The sequence below is a fragment of the Schistocerca americana genome, chromosome X (genome assembly GCF_021461395.2).
Source record: "Schistocerca americana isolate TAMUIC-IGC-003095 chromosome X, iqSchAmer2.1, whole genome shotgun sequence".
Classification (NCBI taxonomy): Eukaryota; Metazoa; Arthropoda; class Insecta; order Orthoptera; family Acrididae; genus Schistocerca; species Schistocerca americana.
In genome coordinates this window covers 112,478,599-112,495,046 of record NC_060130.1, presented here as the reverse complement: position 1 = coordinate 112,495,046, position 16,448 = coordinate 112,478,599, and positions in this window count along the sequence as shown.

The window sequence follows — 16,448 nt, the reverse complement described above, 5'->3', positions numbered from 1 at the left end:
TTGGACCAGAGGACCTAGTCCATTCCATGCAAACTCAGCTCATACAATTCTGAAATCACTACCAACCTGCACAGTGCAGTGTTGCCAACTTGGGTCTATGGCTTCGTGGGGTCTGCGTCACACTCGAACCCTACCATCAGCTCTTACCAACTGAAATCTCACCAGGCCACTGTTGTCCAGTTCTCTAGGGTCCAACGATATGGTCACGAGCCCAGGAGAGACGCTACAGACAATCTCGTACTGTCAGCAGAGGAACTCGCGTCGGTCGTCTGCCCTTCTCGGTTCAGTAAAGGACGATCTGGGTCTGCGGAAGGCCGGATCTACAAAATTCCTTGCCACTGTGGCAAAGCTTACATAGGTCAGACGACACGCACAGTACATGAAAGGTGCGTTGAACACGAACGCCACACTCGCCTTTCGCAGCCCAGTAAGTCGGCCGTAGCTGAGCACTGTATTGCCACAGGACACGCTATGGATTTTTCTGCCACTAAAATCTTGGCCCCAGTGAAAACTTTATGGGATTCAGTAATTAAAGAATCTGTGGAGATACGCCTATCGCAAAATCTTATAAATCGTGATGGCGGGTTTCAACTGGACAAGGCTTGGGACCCGGTGATCTCTCTAATTTCCTCTTAGAGAAGACAATTTATTCATAATGACACGTCTGGCGACATCTGACGTCTGTTTTTAGCGACGCGAGCTCGTATTCCTTTACGCATGCGCCTGTGCGCCACAGATAGAACAGTAGCTCCTGAGGGCGCCGATTTCGATAGAGGACGCTCCTGTGACGGAGACCAATACGCTTGCGTTTTCGCGCCAATTTTTTGCTATAAAGTTGACTACGTTAACTTGCAGTCTCCAGTGATGGACACTCACCTGAAGATGGCTGGACGACTGCCAGCCGAAATATCGTGGCAATAAGTCAACATGATCCGGCTGCAATCCCGAAATCTCATAGAACAATTAAAGGTTATTTGACAATAGGCAAACTGCGAGATTTGAGGTACGAATTGTTGGTAAATCCGCCGTATTCATTACATTTGGCTTTTCCTGACTTACACATATTCCATATCTAAAGAAAATTCTGCCTTTGAATCCAACGCAGGTCTGGTCACACACTTCCCGTTTACTATGGACCGATGGTTTGCGGGATCAAACTGGCCCCCGAATGCGTCCCGAATGTGTTCCAATGGGTTCTGATCAGGCCATTTTTATTTGTCTGGAAGATGGTTCAAATGGTTCAAATGGCTCTGAGCACTATGCGACTTAACTTCTGAGGTCATCAGTCGCCTAGAACTTAGAACTACTTAAACCTAACTAACCTAAGGACATCACACACATCCATGCCCGAGGCAGGATTCGAACCTGCGACAGTAGCGGTCGCTCGGTTCCAGACTGTAGCGCCTACAACCGCACGGACACTCCGGCCGTCCGTCTGGAAGATGCCATCGCCATCAAGTATGAAGGGAAGCGGGTAGTCTGCAATAATACACTCCTGGAAATTGAAATAAGAAGACCGTGAATTCATTGTCCCAGGAAGGGGAAACTTTATTGACACATTCCTGGGGTCAGATACCACATGATCACACTGACAGAACCACAGGCACATAGACACAGGCAACAGAGCATGCACAATGTCGGCACTAGTACAGTGTATATCCACCTTTCGCAGCAATGCAGGCTGCTATTCTCCCATCGAGACGATCGTAGAGATGCTGGATGTAGTCCTGTGGAACGGCTTGCCATGCCATTTCCACCTGGCGCCTCAGTTGGACCAGCGTTCGTGCTGGACGTGCAGACCGCGTGAGACGACGCTTCATCCGGTCCCAAACATGCTCAATGGGGGACAGATCCGGAGATCTTGCTGGCCAGGGTAGTTGACTTACACCTTCTAGAGCATGTTGGGTGGCACGGGATACATGCGGACGTGCATTGTCCTGTTGGAACAGCAAGTTCCCTTGCCGGTCTAGGAATGGTAGAACGATGGGTTCGATGACGGTTTGGATGTACCGTGCACTATTCAGTGTCCCCTCGACGATCACCAGTGGTGTACGGCCAGTGTAGGAGATCGCTCCCCACACCATGATGCCGGGTGTTGGCCCTGTGTGCCTCGGTTGTATGCAGTCCTGATTGTGGCGCTCACCTGCACGGCGCCAAACACGCATACGACCATCATTGGCACCGAGGCCGAAGCGACTCTCATCGCTGAAGACGACACGTCTCCATTCGTCCCTCCATTCACGCCTGTCGCGACACCACTGGAGGCGGGCTGCACGATGTTGGGGCGTGAGCGGAAGACGGCCTAACGGTGTGCGGGACCGTAGCCCAGCTTCATGGAGACGGTTGCGAATAGTCGTCGCCGATACCCCAGGAGCAACAGTGTCCCTAATTTGCTGGGAAGTGGCGGTGCGGTCCCCTACGGCACTGCGTAGGATCCTACGGTCTTGGCGTGCATCCGTGCGTCGCTGCGGTCCGGTCCCAGGTCGACGGGCACGTGCACCTTCCGCCGACCACTGGCGACAACATCGATGTACTGTGGAGACCTCACGCCCCACGTGTTGAGCAATTCGGCGGTACGTCCACCCGGCCTCCCGCATGCCCACTATACGCCCTCGCTCAAAGTCCGTCAACTGCACATACGGTTCACGTCCACGCTGTCGCGGCATGCTACCAGTGTTAAAGACTGCGATGGAGCTCCGTATGACACGGCAAACTGGCTGACACTGACGGCGGCGGTGCATAAATGCTGCACAGCTAGCGCCATTCGACGGCCAACACCGCGGTTCCTGGTGTGTCCGCAGTGCCGTGCGTGTGATCATTGCTTGTACAGCCCTCTCGCAGTGTCCGGAGCAAGTATGGTGGGTCTGACACACCGGTGTCAATGTGTTCTTTTTTCCATTTCCAGGAGTGTATTCACTTTATACACAGTTGTCATGATGCCCACTATTACCAATACAGATGGTACTGCAGCTCAGTTGTATGTGCCCCATAGCGTAATGCTATCCCCACCGTGTTTGGAGCACCCGTCCGCCTGGATGACGTTATTCCTGGACACGACCATCGACTTAAGTAACAAGAGGCAAGTTCCCAATGATCCTTATTATAACCTCGATGATACAGTGCCCACTGGAAACTTAATTGAGGAGTGGAAATGGACAACATTTTTTGATAAAAAGCGCTTTGAGTGCTGTTCTGCTTATTGTACTTTGTTGCAAATTGTCACACTAGATATAGATGCCAAACTATGGAGAAAACCTGTCAAGCATGCATTAGAATATATCGCATGGTGTTTGTAGCAGGCTGTACTTCCCTCTGGAGACACATAATTCAAAAAGATACGACAAGCGGTTTTGTTTACTGCTGTTCAAAATGGTTCAAATGGCTCTGAGCACTATTGGACTTAACATATGAGGTAATAAGTCCCCTAGAACTTAGAACTACTCAAACCTAACTAACCTAAGGACATCACACACATCCATGCCCGAGGCAGGATTCGAACCTGCGACCGTAGCATTCGCGCGGTTCCAGACTGAAGCGCCTAGAACCGCTCGGCCACTACGGCCGGCTTACTGCTGTTGCACTAGTTAAAAACCTAATGTTGTGTTTCTGTATCGGAATCTTTATTATCAAATGGTTCAAATGGCTCTGAGCACTATAGGACTCAACATCTATGGTCATCAGTCCCCTAGAACTACTTAAACCTAACTAACCTAAGGACATCACACAACACCCAGTCATCACGAGGCAGAGAAAATCCCTGACCCCGCCGGGAATCAAACCCGGGAACCCGGGCGTGGGAAGCGAGAACGCTACCGCACGACCACGAGCTGCGGACTTTATTATCACAAATAAAATGTAATGTCTCAGTATTTATTGCACTTGGAACAAGAGCTTCCAGTCTGGTACGGAATGAAAGCTGCAGCGATGCTGGAATTTCAGCGGAGATGTCCGAGCAGGCTGCAGTAACACGTCGTTGTATATCAGTGGCATATACTTGTAGACAGCGTCTTTCAGCTTTCCCACAGAAAAAGTCTACAGGCGTCAAATCCGGGGAACGGCCCGGTCAACGTACAGTCCTCAGCATCCGGTCCATCGATTTGGAAACAATTCGTGAAGATATGCTGTAGTACTTCGTGTACCATGGGAGAGACAACCATAATGTTAGGACCACAGGATTCCCCTTGTCTCCGGAGGAACGTCTTCTTGTATTGGTGAAAGATGGTCTGTTAGGAGGCTGCGATACTTTTGCGCGTTCAGTGTTCAGTCTATAAAAAACGGGCCGATTAGTTGATGGTTCACTATCCCACACCACGTTTACACTCCTTACACTCCATGGACGCTGACGATCCACCTGACGAACCCAACAAGAACTGTCAACAGATCAATAGTGCATGTTTCGGAGGTTTCCCTGATCATGAGTGGTAAATCTGGCTTTATCACTAAACATGATACATCTGGAATATCCTGTCTTAACGCCCATGTACAGACGTTAACACGATTCTCATTATCGTTTCCATGCAGCTCTTGATGGAGAGAGGTGCGATAGGGATGGAACTTATGTCGATGGAGAATGCGTAGGACACTTGACAAATTCATGCCACTTTCTCGTGCGATTGGGCGGGATCTAATGTACGGAGCAACTACAACAGCTGCAAGAACATTGATTTCCTCTTCTTCTGTCTTCACTTGCTTCCTTATGTTACGTTGTCTAGGTGTTGCACTACCACTTTCACGTAACTGCTTGAAGAGGTTCACAAATAATTAGCGCCATGGTTGACGTCTATTGAGATACCTTGCCGCATATGCCGTACAAGAAGCAACTGCATTTTTCCTATGCTCTTCATACACCGTGAGCATGTCGGCTTTTTCTGCATTGGTAAACCCTATCGACCGGTCATGAGCTACTACTTGAACTGTCACACACTAAGCCGGCCGGAGTGGCTGTGCGGTTCTAGGCGCTGCAGTTTGGAACCGAGCGACCGCCACGGTCGCAGGTTCGAATCCTGCCTCGGGCGTGGATGTGTGTGATGTACTTAGGTTAGTTAGGTTTAAGTAGTTCAAAGTCTAGGGGACTGATGACCTCACATGTTAAGTCCCATAGTGCTTAGAGCCATTTGAACTAACACCAATGACGTTCTAATTTACCCTACGTCTAGTCTGATAATGTCAATATCCATCATTCCATTTAAAATAGCGCATTTTTGCTCAAAAAATTCACTTTCTAAGTGTTATTACAATCTGTTTAATGGGTAACAATACGAGCCAGTGACTACCAATCCAATATGTGAAAACCTCACATCAATAGCGCTTTCCATTTTCGCAATATCTGTAATGCAAGTTTTAGATGAATCACCCTGTATATAACATTATTAACAGTGGCTGCAGTTTGGTCCCTTAGGTATTCACACACATATGGACATTTGAACAGTGGCTGATTGCTGTTTTCTTCTTTGCAAGAATCAGCTTGTAAAAACTTTCTTATTAACGCTTAGAACCAGTCAGTTTCCTGATATGGCACTTAGAAAGTTCTTAAGGAAATATTTATTTTCTAATTTGTCTCATTATTTTTTGCGGTGATGCAATCGGCGGCATAGCTCTGTGCTCTCAGTATACATTCTCGTTTTTTTATTCAAATCAGTTAAACAGAGATATATCGGTTTTTCATTCTCTTGAGAAATGTCAGATCGGTTTTTGATGTTGCTGAGAAACAGTCATACAGTACTTTTTAATGGAACACACCAACATTTGTCCGTTTTATAGCTTATCTAAGTATAACCCAGGTTTCGGTTTTTATGACATTTTAAAGTATTTGAGTTTAAATCTTTAACATATGTTGCAGGACACTTAACATGTTGTCAAGCTGAAAGCTGGCCATACATTAAGAAAAATATTGGCTCTCTACGAAATGCCGGATGTAAAATCGCCATCTTGTAACAGATCAGTGGGTGCACGTCAAATTTATTAAAAAAAAGGCTTCGCCGTTTTGTGTTTTATGTGTGTGTGTGTGTGTGTGTGTGTGTGTGTGTGTGTGCGCGCGCGTTTGTGTAGAGTGACTGAAGACTTGCCACCGCAAGTGGTCTCTGCTCCACACGTAAGCCTGTTTTTACTAAATAATGCTTGAAAATGGCATAAAAGGCTGAGACTTGGTTTGTACTTACATAAACAATAAAACAGTGAAATAGCGGTGTGTTTCTTTAAAAAGTTTCAGATCTGGAACGTAGAACGTTTTCCATTTCCATTCTTCAGTTGACGAAGTCATAGGGGCAACAGGGGTCGGCTGCCGAGGAGCCCCCGGTGTCCACTGTGATACAGTTGTGCTGGCACCAGCATCGTACTCTGTAGTCAGATCTGCCATAGAACGTCGCTTATACTGCATTACAGAGCGGGTAAGCCTCTCCTTCCTCAGCGTTATGTAGTGACACATAGACGTCCACGGTTTGCCAGCAACTCATGGTTTCACCGACCTGCATCTACTTTCCGCAGATGCTCATGACAGTCTCATCTGAACAGCCGACCATCTTCGCCGTTTCTGAGATTCTGATCCCCAGGCGCCAGGGCATATCATTCTGCCTTTTGTCCGAGTGACTTATGTAAGCGGTTTCCCCTATCGTAGCGGCCCCTTATCAATTAGAGTGCCTGCACAACAGACAAGCAAGGTGGGCTGCCGAACTCCCTTCAAGGGCTCATTTCAAAACATCGCCAGTGGATGTAAACATGAACAGACTTTCCGCATAAACACGGCACTACTTCGTGAAAAGCCATGTAACAGAGATCCACGAATTGGAACTAATGTGACTAAGTGTAGCACTCCACAGAATCGGTATTATAAGCACGCCTGCAGAGTCACACCGGCAGTGTGTACCTACAGCTAGGACAGCTCCGGCTACTACCTTCACCGGCTCTAGCCCAGTAGGCACTCGCCGTGGTCTTCAGTAGAAAGTTGTACCTTTTTGGGTGCAACGCCACTTTGTAATTGTGTAGTATAGTGTTATGGTTCTTATATGTTGCTTGTTGTTCTTACGTTTCGTCATTAGTGCTCACCAAGAAGGCGTTTTAGTTAAATAAAGTGTGTTCAGACTTGACCGTTAGTTCTTTCCTGTTGACTGCAGGAAACTATACCCCTATTTGCGGCCTTTATTGTCGCTAGAATGATTCCCCATTTGTGTGTGTGTGTGTGTGTGTTTAGTGTAAGTGAAGACTTACTGCCGTAAGCGGTCTCTGCTTCTGCAGTGAAAGACAAAAGAAAATTTTATCTCTATTGCAGCACATTCAGAGGGGAACGGGCACTCAGTGGATCCTTCCCACTTCTGGTTTCGTAAATGTAAATTAACAGGACACTGGCATTACAAGGTAAAGATAATTAAAGGAAAGGAAGGTGAGTGGTACTCCGGTCAAACTTAATATGTCCGATGCGTATATCTACCGTCAGCACTGAGAGATAAACTATGGTTGCTACCGGTGTTGTTGAGGTTGTGCTCGTTGTTGCAGACACTGCTGTGTTGAATGAACTGACTGTGAATGGACATCGGAGAATTGGTAGACATCCTTAGACGACGGCCTGATGACAGTTGTGTGTACTGGCAACAGTGCATTGTTGGTAGCATGAAGCAAGTCTTGGTAGGCCGGGCACCTAAGGCATGGTGGTCCTCTTCACAATTGCGGCATTTTGCCTTCTCCTTCCTTGGCAGTATGCCTTCCCGAAAATAATGGTATCTTGCACACCTCACACTCCGTTGTGTAATGTGGCAGTAATTCGCCATATATTCAAAGAGCTGGCAGCGTTTACACTGAGGACGAGCTCATTCGATAGATAATCTTCGATAAAAACCCTTGTTTCAACTACATACTGATGATTATACACACATCAAAAAACAGTTTCCATCATCCCGGTTCCCACATCTCCTGAAAATAGTCGTTGACTACGCGTATGGTATCACAGACACAGTCCCTTTGACTGTTCAGAGATGTCACTAAACCCGCTCAAAGATGTAAACAACCATGCATGAGCAGCGCCTATTAGACGGAGGGGGTCCGACAGCCGATCAGTTCCAGTCATTCCACCAGGAAGGGATTCACGGCTCGTGTTGTCTGTCGTTCAACATGCCTAAAAGGTCAACACCGCGGTTCGATCGCGTCCGCATTTCACTTTGTGCCAGGAAGGGCTCTCAACAAGGGAAGTGTCCAAGAGTCTCGAAGTGAACCAAAGCAATGTTGTTCGGACGTGGAGGAGATACAGAGAGACAGGTCTGTCGATGACATACCTCGATGAGGCCGCCCAAGTGCTAGCACTGCAGTGGATGACCGATACCTACGGTTTATGGCTCGGAGGAACCCTGACAGCGATGCCACTTTAATGAATAATGCTTTCCGTGCAGCCACAGGACCTCGTGTTTCGACTCAAAACTGTGCGCAATACGCTGCACGATGCGCAACTTCACTCCCGACGTCCATGGCGAGGTCCATCTTTGCAACCACGACACCATGCAGCGCGGTGCAGATGGGCCCAACAACACGCCGAACGGTCCGCTCAGGATTGGCATCACGTTCCCTTCACCGATGAGTGTCGCATATGCCTTCAACCAGACAATCGTCGTAGACGTGTTTGGAGGCAAACCGATCTTGCTGAACACGTTAGCCGGCCGGGGTGGCCGAGCGGTTCTAGGTGCTTCAGTCTGGAACCGCGCGACCGCGACGGTCGCAGGTTCGAATCCTGCCTCGGGATGGATGAGTGTGAAGTCCGTAGGTTAGTTAGGTTCAAGTAGTTCTAAGTTTTAGGGAACTGATGACCTCAGAAGTTAAGTCCCATTGTGCTTAGAGCCATTTGAGCCATTTTTTGATCACCTTAGATACACTCTCCAGCAAGTGCGTGGCACTATGTGGGGCCGACGCACGCCGCTGGTGGTCATCGTTAATGCCATCCTCCGACCGATAGTGCAACCATATCGGCAGCATATTGGCGAGGCATTCGTTTTCATGGATGACAATTCCCGCCCCCATCGTGCACATCTCGTGAACGACTTCCTTCAGGATAACGACATCGCTCGACTACAGTGGCCAGAATGTTCTCCAGACATGAACCCTATTGTTCATGCCTGGGATAGATTGAAAAGGGCTGTTTATGGACGACGTGACCCACCAACCACTCTGAGGAATCTACGCCGAATCGCCGTTGAGGAGTGGGACAATCTGGACCAACAGTGCCTTGATGAACTTGTAGATAGTATGCCACGACGAATGCAGGCATGGATCAATGCAAGAGGACATGCTACTGGGTATTAGAGGTACCGTTGTGTACAGCAATCTGGTCCGCCACCACTGAAGATCTCGCTGTATGGTGGTACAACATGCAATGTGTGGTTTTCATGAGCAATAAAAAGGGCTCAAATGGCCCTGAGCACTATGGGACTTAACATCTGTGGTCATCAGTCCCCTAGAACTCAGAACTACTTAAACCTAACTAACCTAAGGACATCACACACATCCATGCCCGAGGCAGGATTCGAACCTGCGACCGTAGTAGTCGCGCGGTTCCAGACTGAGCGCCTGAACCGCTAGGCCACCGCGGCCGGCATAAAAAGGGCGGAAATGATGTTAATGTTGATCTCTGTTCCACTTTTCTGTACAGATTCCGGTATTCTCGGAACAGAGGTGATGCAAAACTTTTTTTAATGGGTGTATATTCGGTCATTGGTATCATCTGGCGGCAAAATAATAAAGTCAATGGTAAGAGATCGTAAGTCCTTGGATGGGTCCTCCCTTTTTTTATATTGGTAATCATTAGCTGCAAGAAAATAATTTTTTTCAGATTGCGCTCGTCTAGACGTCTACTGGTTGGTTCAAATGGCTCTGAGCACTATGGGACCTTATATCTGAGGTCATCAGTCCCCTAGAACTTAGAACTAACCTAAGGACATCACACACACCCATGCCCGAGGTAGGATTCGAACTTGCGACCGTAGCAGCAGCGCGGTTCCAGACTGAAGCGCCTAGAACCGCTCGGCTACATCGGCCGGCACGTCTGCTGGAACTTACACCGGAAGACCCTTCAAGCCAGCTTTTAATCGGAGGGTGGTACGTGAAGAAGTGAAGTTGATATTGTTGAAAAAAGGCAGTGGCTTTCCGTTGTTCTGTAAAGGGAGGAAAATAATACTTGACCTCGTTGGCTTGGTATACGGCCTTGGGGCCCCTCTAACTGTGTTTCCAACGCCGCATTTATTCAAGGTACTTTTCCCTAAAATAACTGGTAACAGGTGGTTCTTTCTTAAGCTGATGTGGAGCAGCGGCTCCGTAGGTTCCTGTGACGCCGAATGAGTTTCGTGAGTCTTTAGTGGTGTAAGGTGTCGTAAGCGACTAAACTTTTCTAGTCTCCAGCCGCTATTTACAATGGTTTGAGTCACGTAGCGGGGAGCCAGATGGATGGTGACTTTTAGTCTGCACAGTAACAGAACCTTCATAGTCGGATGATCCTGCGCCGGCTTGTAAGTAGTGAGGTCAACATCTTCGTGTTCCACAGTCTCAATCAATCCACTTTCGTTGTTATCGTCAGGAACAGCATCAACGTCAAGCAGGCTGATGTCTCCTAGGTGGAAGCTGATGTTTCGTGTCCTAGATTGAGCAACAGGAAATGGTTTGTCGACAGTTGTGGTCAGTAGCTCCGTTTCTTCAGGCTGAAATTACGGTGCCGACTGGCTGACAACATCTTCTCGAACAGGTTCGCATAGACTGGCAGGTGAAACAACTTGAGTAGCAGTCAGTCATAATATTTGTTTCTGTTTCCGTCAGGGGTCCACAGACGACTGCCTCATAAACAGTGAGGCGATCGCAGCCTTTAGCTGTTGGACACCCCACTTTTAGCATCACGATGCACATAAGTAATGGAGAGTTTCGTAGTACTCATTTTTCACTGAACGTTTACCCCTGTCTTTTGGCTAATCCCAAACCATGTGATAAGAAACGAACTGTCAGTTTCCTGGAAACTACGTTTGCTATTAAAAACATAATTCGGTAGCCTTAAGAGGCCTCTTTCCTTTTACATGAGGAAACATTATCGCTGTTACAACCTGCACTTAAGTCTCCTGCGTATTCACTTATTTATGAACAGAATATAGTGTACAATGCTCCTGCTTGAGCGTCTACACTATTTAAAAACTCAGTTGAGCAGTAATAGACGGAAGTGGCTGACATAGGCGTAGGAAGGTGTGACAGTGTTTACATTTATGCGACATCTGCTGGCTCAGGTATGTGGACAGAGATATCCGGGTTTCCCCGGAGAGCCAATGAGGCACACGATAGAAGAATATTCGATAACAGCCGTACTTGTAAGAAAAGCAGTGATGGAGTGAAGGCGTTCAGAACTCTGTGAAGACACATGCGACAACTTTCTTACTCGATCTCGCGAAGCGCGAAGCACAGTACAGAGATAAGAGACAGAGGTGTCATTCTTCCCTGGTAGAAATGGAACACTAGACATAATATGTTACAGGTATCTTCGAATTATTCCTAAATACAGAGCTGTCTTTTCACAAAAGCACTTTGCTCGGTCATGCTGTATGAATGTTTACATGAAGCTTGTTGTTGGACTGAGTGAAGCTGGACCACCGTCATTCAGCGAACTGCCCGCTTCAACAATCCCATCACACGGGAAGCAATGAAGACATGATGGAACGTCAGGACGAAAAGAGATGACCCTAGGACACTGTTAGGTGAAAGCCATACCAGGTGATATTCTCAGACTGTATGAACCTGTCATGCTACTTAAGCGCAAGACCGCTACGGTCGCAGGTTCGAATCCTGCCTCGGGCATGGATGTTTGTGATGTCCTTAGGTTAGTTAGGTTTAACTAGTTCTAAGTTCTAGGGGACTAATGACCTCAGAAGTTGAGTCCCATAGTGCTCAGAACCATTTGAACTATTTGCTACTTAAGCCAACTATGGTGCATTTGGGCTTTACGAGGTACCTATGGAAAATCATTACAGTTGCGCGACTGCATTCGTGTTTTCCTGTCAGTAACAGTCTCAAGTTACTGAGAAGAAGTCATCTAGCAAAACAGATGTAATATCTGTGGTTCCCCAAGGATACGTATAGACCCTCAGCTGTTCCTAACCCTTGTATAGAGGATTTAGGACACGATCTGAACAGCCCTTTTACATTGTTTGCCGATGTTTCTGTCGTTTACATTTACACTGAAGCGCCAAAGAAACTGGTATGGACATGCATATTGAAATACAGATATATGAAAACAGGCAGAATACGGCGCTGCAGTCGGCAGTGCCTGTATCAGAAGTGTCTGGGGCAGTTGTTAAATCGGTGACTGCTGCTACAACGGCAAGTTATCAAGATTTAAGTGAGTTTTAACGACGTGTTATAGTCGGCGCACGAGCGATAGGACACAGCATCTCCGAGGTAGCGAGGAAATGGGGATTTTCCCCTACGACCATTTCATGAGTCTACAGTGAATATCAGGAATCCGGTAAAACATCAACTCTCCGACATCGCTCCGACAGCACGCTGCAAGAAGGGGACCAACGACAACTTAAAAGAATCGTTCAACGTGACAGAAGTGCAACTCTTCTGGAAATTTCTACAGATTTCTGTGCTGGGCCATCGACAAGTGACAGCGTGCGATTCATTCAACGAAACATCATCGATATGGGCTTTCAGAGTCAAAGGCCCACTCGTGTACCCTTGATGACAGCACGACACAAAGCCGTTTCACATTGTATCGAGCGGATGGACGTGTACGGTTATGGATACAACCTCATGAATCCATGGACCCTATATGTCAGCAGTGGACTGTTCAAGCTGGTGGAGACTCTGTAATGGTGTAGGGCGTGTGCAGTTGGAGTGATATGGGACCTCTAACACGTCTAGATACGACTCTGTCAGGTGACACGTACGTAAGCAGCCTATGTGACCACCTGCATTCATTCATGTCCATTGTGCATTCCGACAGTCTTGGGCAATTCCAGGAGTACAACGCGACACACCACATGTCCAGAATTGTTACGGAGTGTCTCCAGGCACACTCTTCTAAGTTTAAACACTTCCGCCGGCCACAAAACTCCCCAGACATGAACATTATTGAACATATCTGGAATGACTTGCAACGCACTGTTCAGAAGAGATCTCCATCCCCTCGTACTCTTACCGATTTATGGACAGCTCTGCAGGATTCATGGTGTCAGTTTGCTCCAGCACTACTTCAGACATTAGTCGAGTCCATGCCACGTCGTGTTGCGGCACTCCTGCATGCTCGCCGGGTCCTAAATGATACTGGGCGTTGTACCAGTTTCTTTGGCCCTTCAGTGTAGTTGAGTCACCGGAAGAGCAACGTAAACCGTAAAGCAATTTAGACAAGATACTGGCATGATGCGGCTGTATAAATTGCTTTTAACAATAACAAGTGTGACGTCTCCCACATGTGTACTAAAAAATTCCTTAAATTTCTGTTATACGATAAATCACACAAATTTGAAGATTGTCGAGTCAACCAAATACCCAGATATTACAGTTACTAATAATTTAAATTGGAATCATCACACAGATAATGTTTTTCGGAAGGCTGACCAAAGATTGCGTATTCTTTTGGCAGAACACTGAGAAGATGCAACAAATGTACTAAACGCAGGGCCGACCATGGCGTGTCAAACTGCACGCGATCCGTGTATGGGCGCCAAGGCTTGGCCTATCTCGGCTTTGCTCGGTCCTTCTCGCGAAATTTCATTTATTATTGCGGTGCGGAATTTTTCGGCCGGCCCAACTTTCTTTATTTTGGCAGAATCGTGGTGTCAGCGTTGTCTACTCTTCACTGTTTGTTCGTGGTATGAAAGTCGTGCACAGGGCCAGATGCTGTTCGCACAAAAAGACGTGCAGTCTAACGATTAGTCATCACAAGCCTTTAAAACTGAATGGGAATGACAGAGCAGAGATATGGGAAGTCTCAGCATCTATTACGCAGTCGCATAATTGACGGGTTCTACTGGAACCTCTCGTTGGCAAGTGCGACCATCATATTCGAAACTCTGAAGATTTCTTTTGCCGCCTGAAAACTCTTAGATTGCAATCGTCGGACGTTTTAGCAAGTTTCAATGTTGTGTCTTTATTTACGAAGGTGCCTTTGCAGGACTCTTCAGAGCTCGTTAGCAACAAGTTTGAGAAGGACATAGTGGCATTATTTAAACACGTGCTTACTTCAACGTACTTCTTATTTCAAGATCAATATTTTGAACAACGGGACGGTGTCGTCACGGGAAGCCCTCTGTCTCCTGTGTTGGTCAATTAGTTTATGAAGGACTTTGAAGAAAAAACACTACAGTCAGCCACTCTCAAAGCCTCATGGTATGTGGTGTGGCCACACAGACGTGATACTCTACCTACGTTTCTTCAGCATTTAAATTCGTTCCATCCGAATATAAACTTCACAATGGAAATGGAAATAGATGGTACTTTACCTTTCCTTGATGTTTTGGTACGAAGGAAAGCAGATGCAACCTTGGGACACAGCGTCTACTACAAGCCAACACATACAGATCTGTATGTGCAGGCCACAAACTGCCATCATCCTGCACAATGCAGTAGTGCATTACGTATGTTAGTTCAAAGAGCACATGTGGTATCTGATCCTGAAAGCCTGTCGAGTGAAATACAACATTTGAAGGCAGTGTTCCGACAGAACGGTTGTTCTGAGAGACATATACGTAATGCATTCAGGCCCAAGCGAGTTCAATCTATGGAGCAGAATGAATATACGAAGACACTCACCACTGTGGCCTTTGGGCCATATTTTGGTGCCATGTCGTCAAGAATGGGAAGATTCCGCTGAATATATGACATTAAGTATGTTTTTCGACCATCTGCTAAATGAGGAACCTGTTGGGTTCGGTTCAGGATGATCTTGGCCTGAGGAAATGTGGTATGTACAAGATTCCTTGTCAATGTGGGGCAGCATATATGGGGCAGACATGTCGCACAGTACAAAAACGCTGCGATGAACATCAGCGTCGTACACGCCTACGTCAACTGGAAAAGTCGGCAATTGCGGAAACCTGTCTGAATACAGGACATCGCATGATTCATGAAAAGACGGAAGTTTTATCCCCGGCATCATCTTTCTGGGACTGCGTCATTAAGGAAGCAATACATATCCGTACAGCCAATAATCTCATCAACAGAGATACGGGATTCCCACTGAGAACCGCATGGGACCCTGCATTGGCTGCTATTAAATCACGACGAGAAAATTAAGATTTTTTTCGATAACAGACCCGTCATAACATTGGTCTAGTATACGTTTTTAGTGAGTGACGTCTGGCCGCACTGTTAGTAAACATAGCGTACAGCGCACGCGCAGGAGTGCCGCTCTGCGGTTTTCGGCAGAGGGCGTTTTAGTATGCCACCATCTACCTGCAAATCATTGAGCATACGTGATTTCCGCACCTGCGCATTCTTCGAGCGCCTGTTCTATATACAGGGCGTCGACGCGTACATGCCGTCAGTCGTACATTGCCACCAGAAAGGCTGAACCACGGACAGTTGCTCCGAGGAAATATTGTGGAATTTGCACAACGTCATCCGTTGCAAACCCGTGAAGACTATTTACAACTTTATATATTACTGCAAAATACGAGGGCGTGCTGAAAAGTCGTGCCTCCGAACTTATTATGTGAAAACTCTTAAAGCTTTTTAAATAAAATAAATGTTATTAACCTTCTACGTCTTTATTCTTCGTGTCTACATATTTGCAGTCCTCTGCCACTTGATGCTTCCGAATTGTAGCGTATAGCATGGCGATGTGTAACGTAACCATGTAGGTGCGTGAGAAACAAGGTGCTATAATCGAGTTTCGAATTCAGAGAGTTCATCCAGCCATGGATCACACTCTCCTTCAACAGTGCATTGGCAGACCACACACGAGCACTGTGACATCTCCAACAATCCATCGCCTTGGGTTCGCTGTCATCGATGATCCTCCATACAGTCCCAGCTTGCCCCAACCGATTTCCATCTGTTTCCAAAACTTAAGCTTTCATCAACTTTCTCCTCCGAATGCGAAAATATTTGGCTGACTCACACTTACATAGGGAAGAATGGTCATCGTAATAAAATAAGAGAAATCAGAGCTCCACGGAAAGATTTAGGCGTTCATTTTTCTCAGGTGCTCTTCGAGAATGGAACGGTCGAGAAATAGCTTGAAGGTGGTTCCATGAGACCTCTGCCTAACATTTCAGTGTGAACTGCAGAATAGTCACGTAGATATAGGTGTAGATGAAAATATAGACGAAAGAATGATAATTCCTTCATCCCATATCAACCGCAGAGCACCATACACGTCAATACATCGATGTCAGAAAGCAACTTTCACTGTAGAGACGGTGTAAGCCCACTTCACATTATCAGTACAAATTTACGCATTATTTTTAATTACGGTGTTACTAAACATGCTCCAGCGC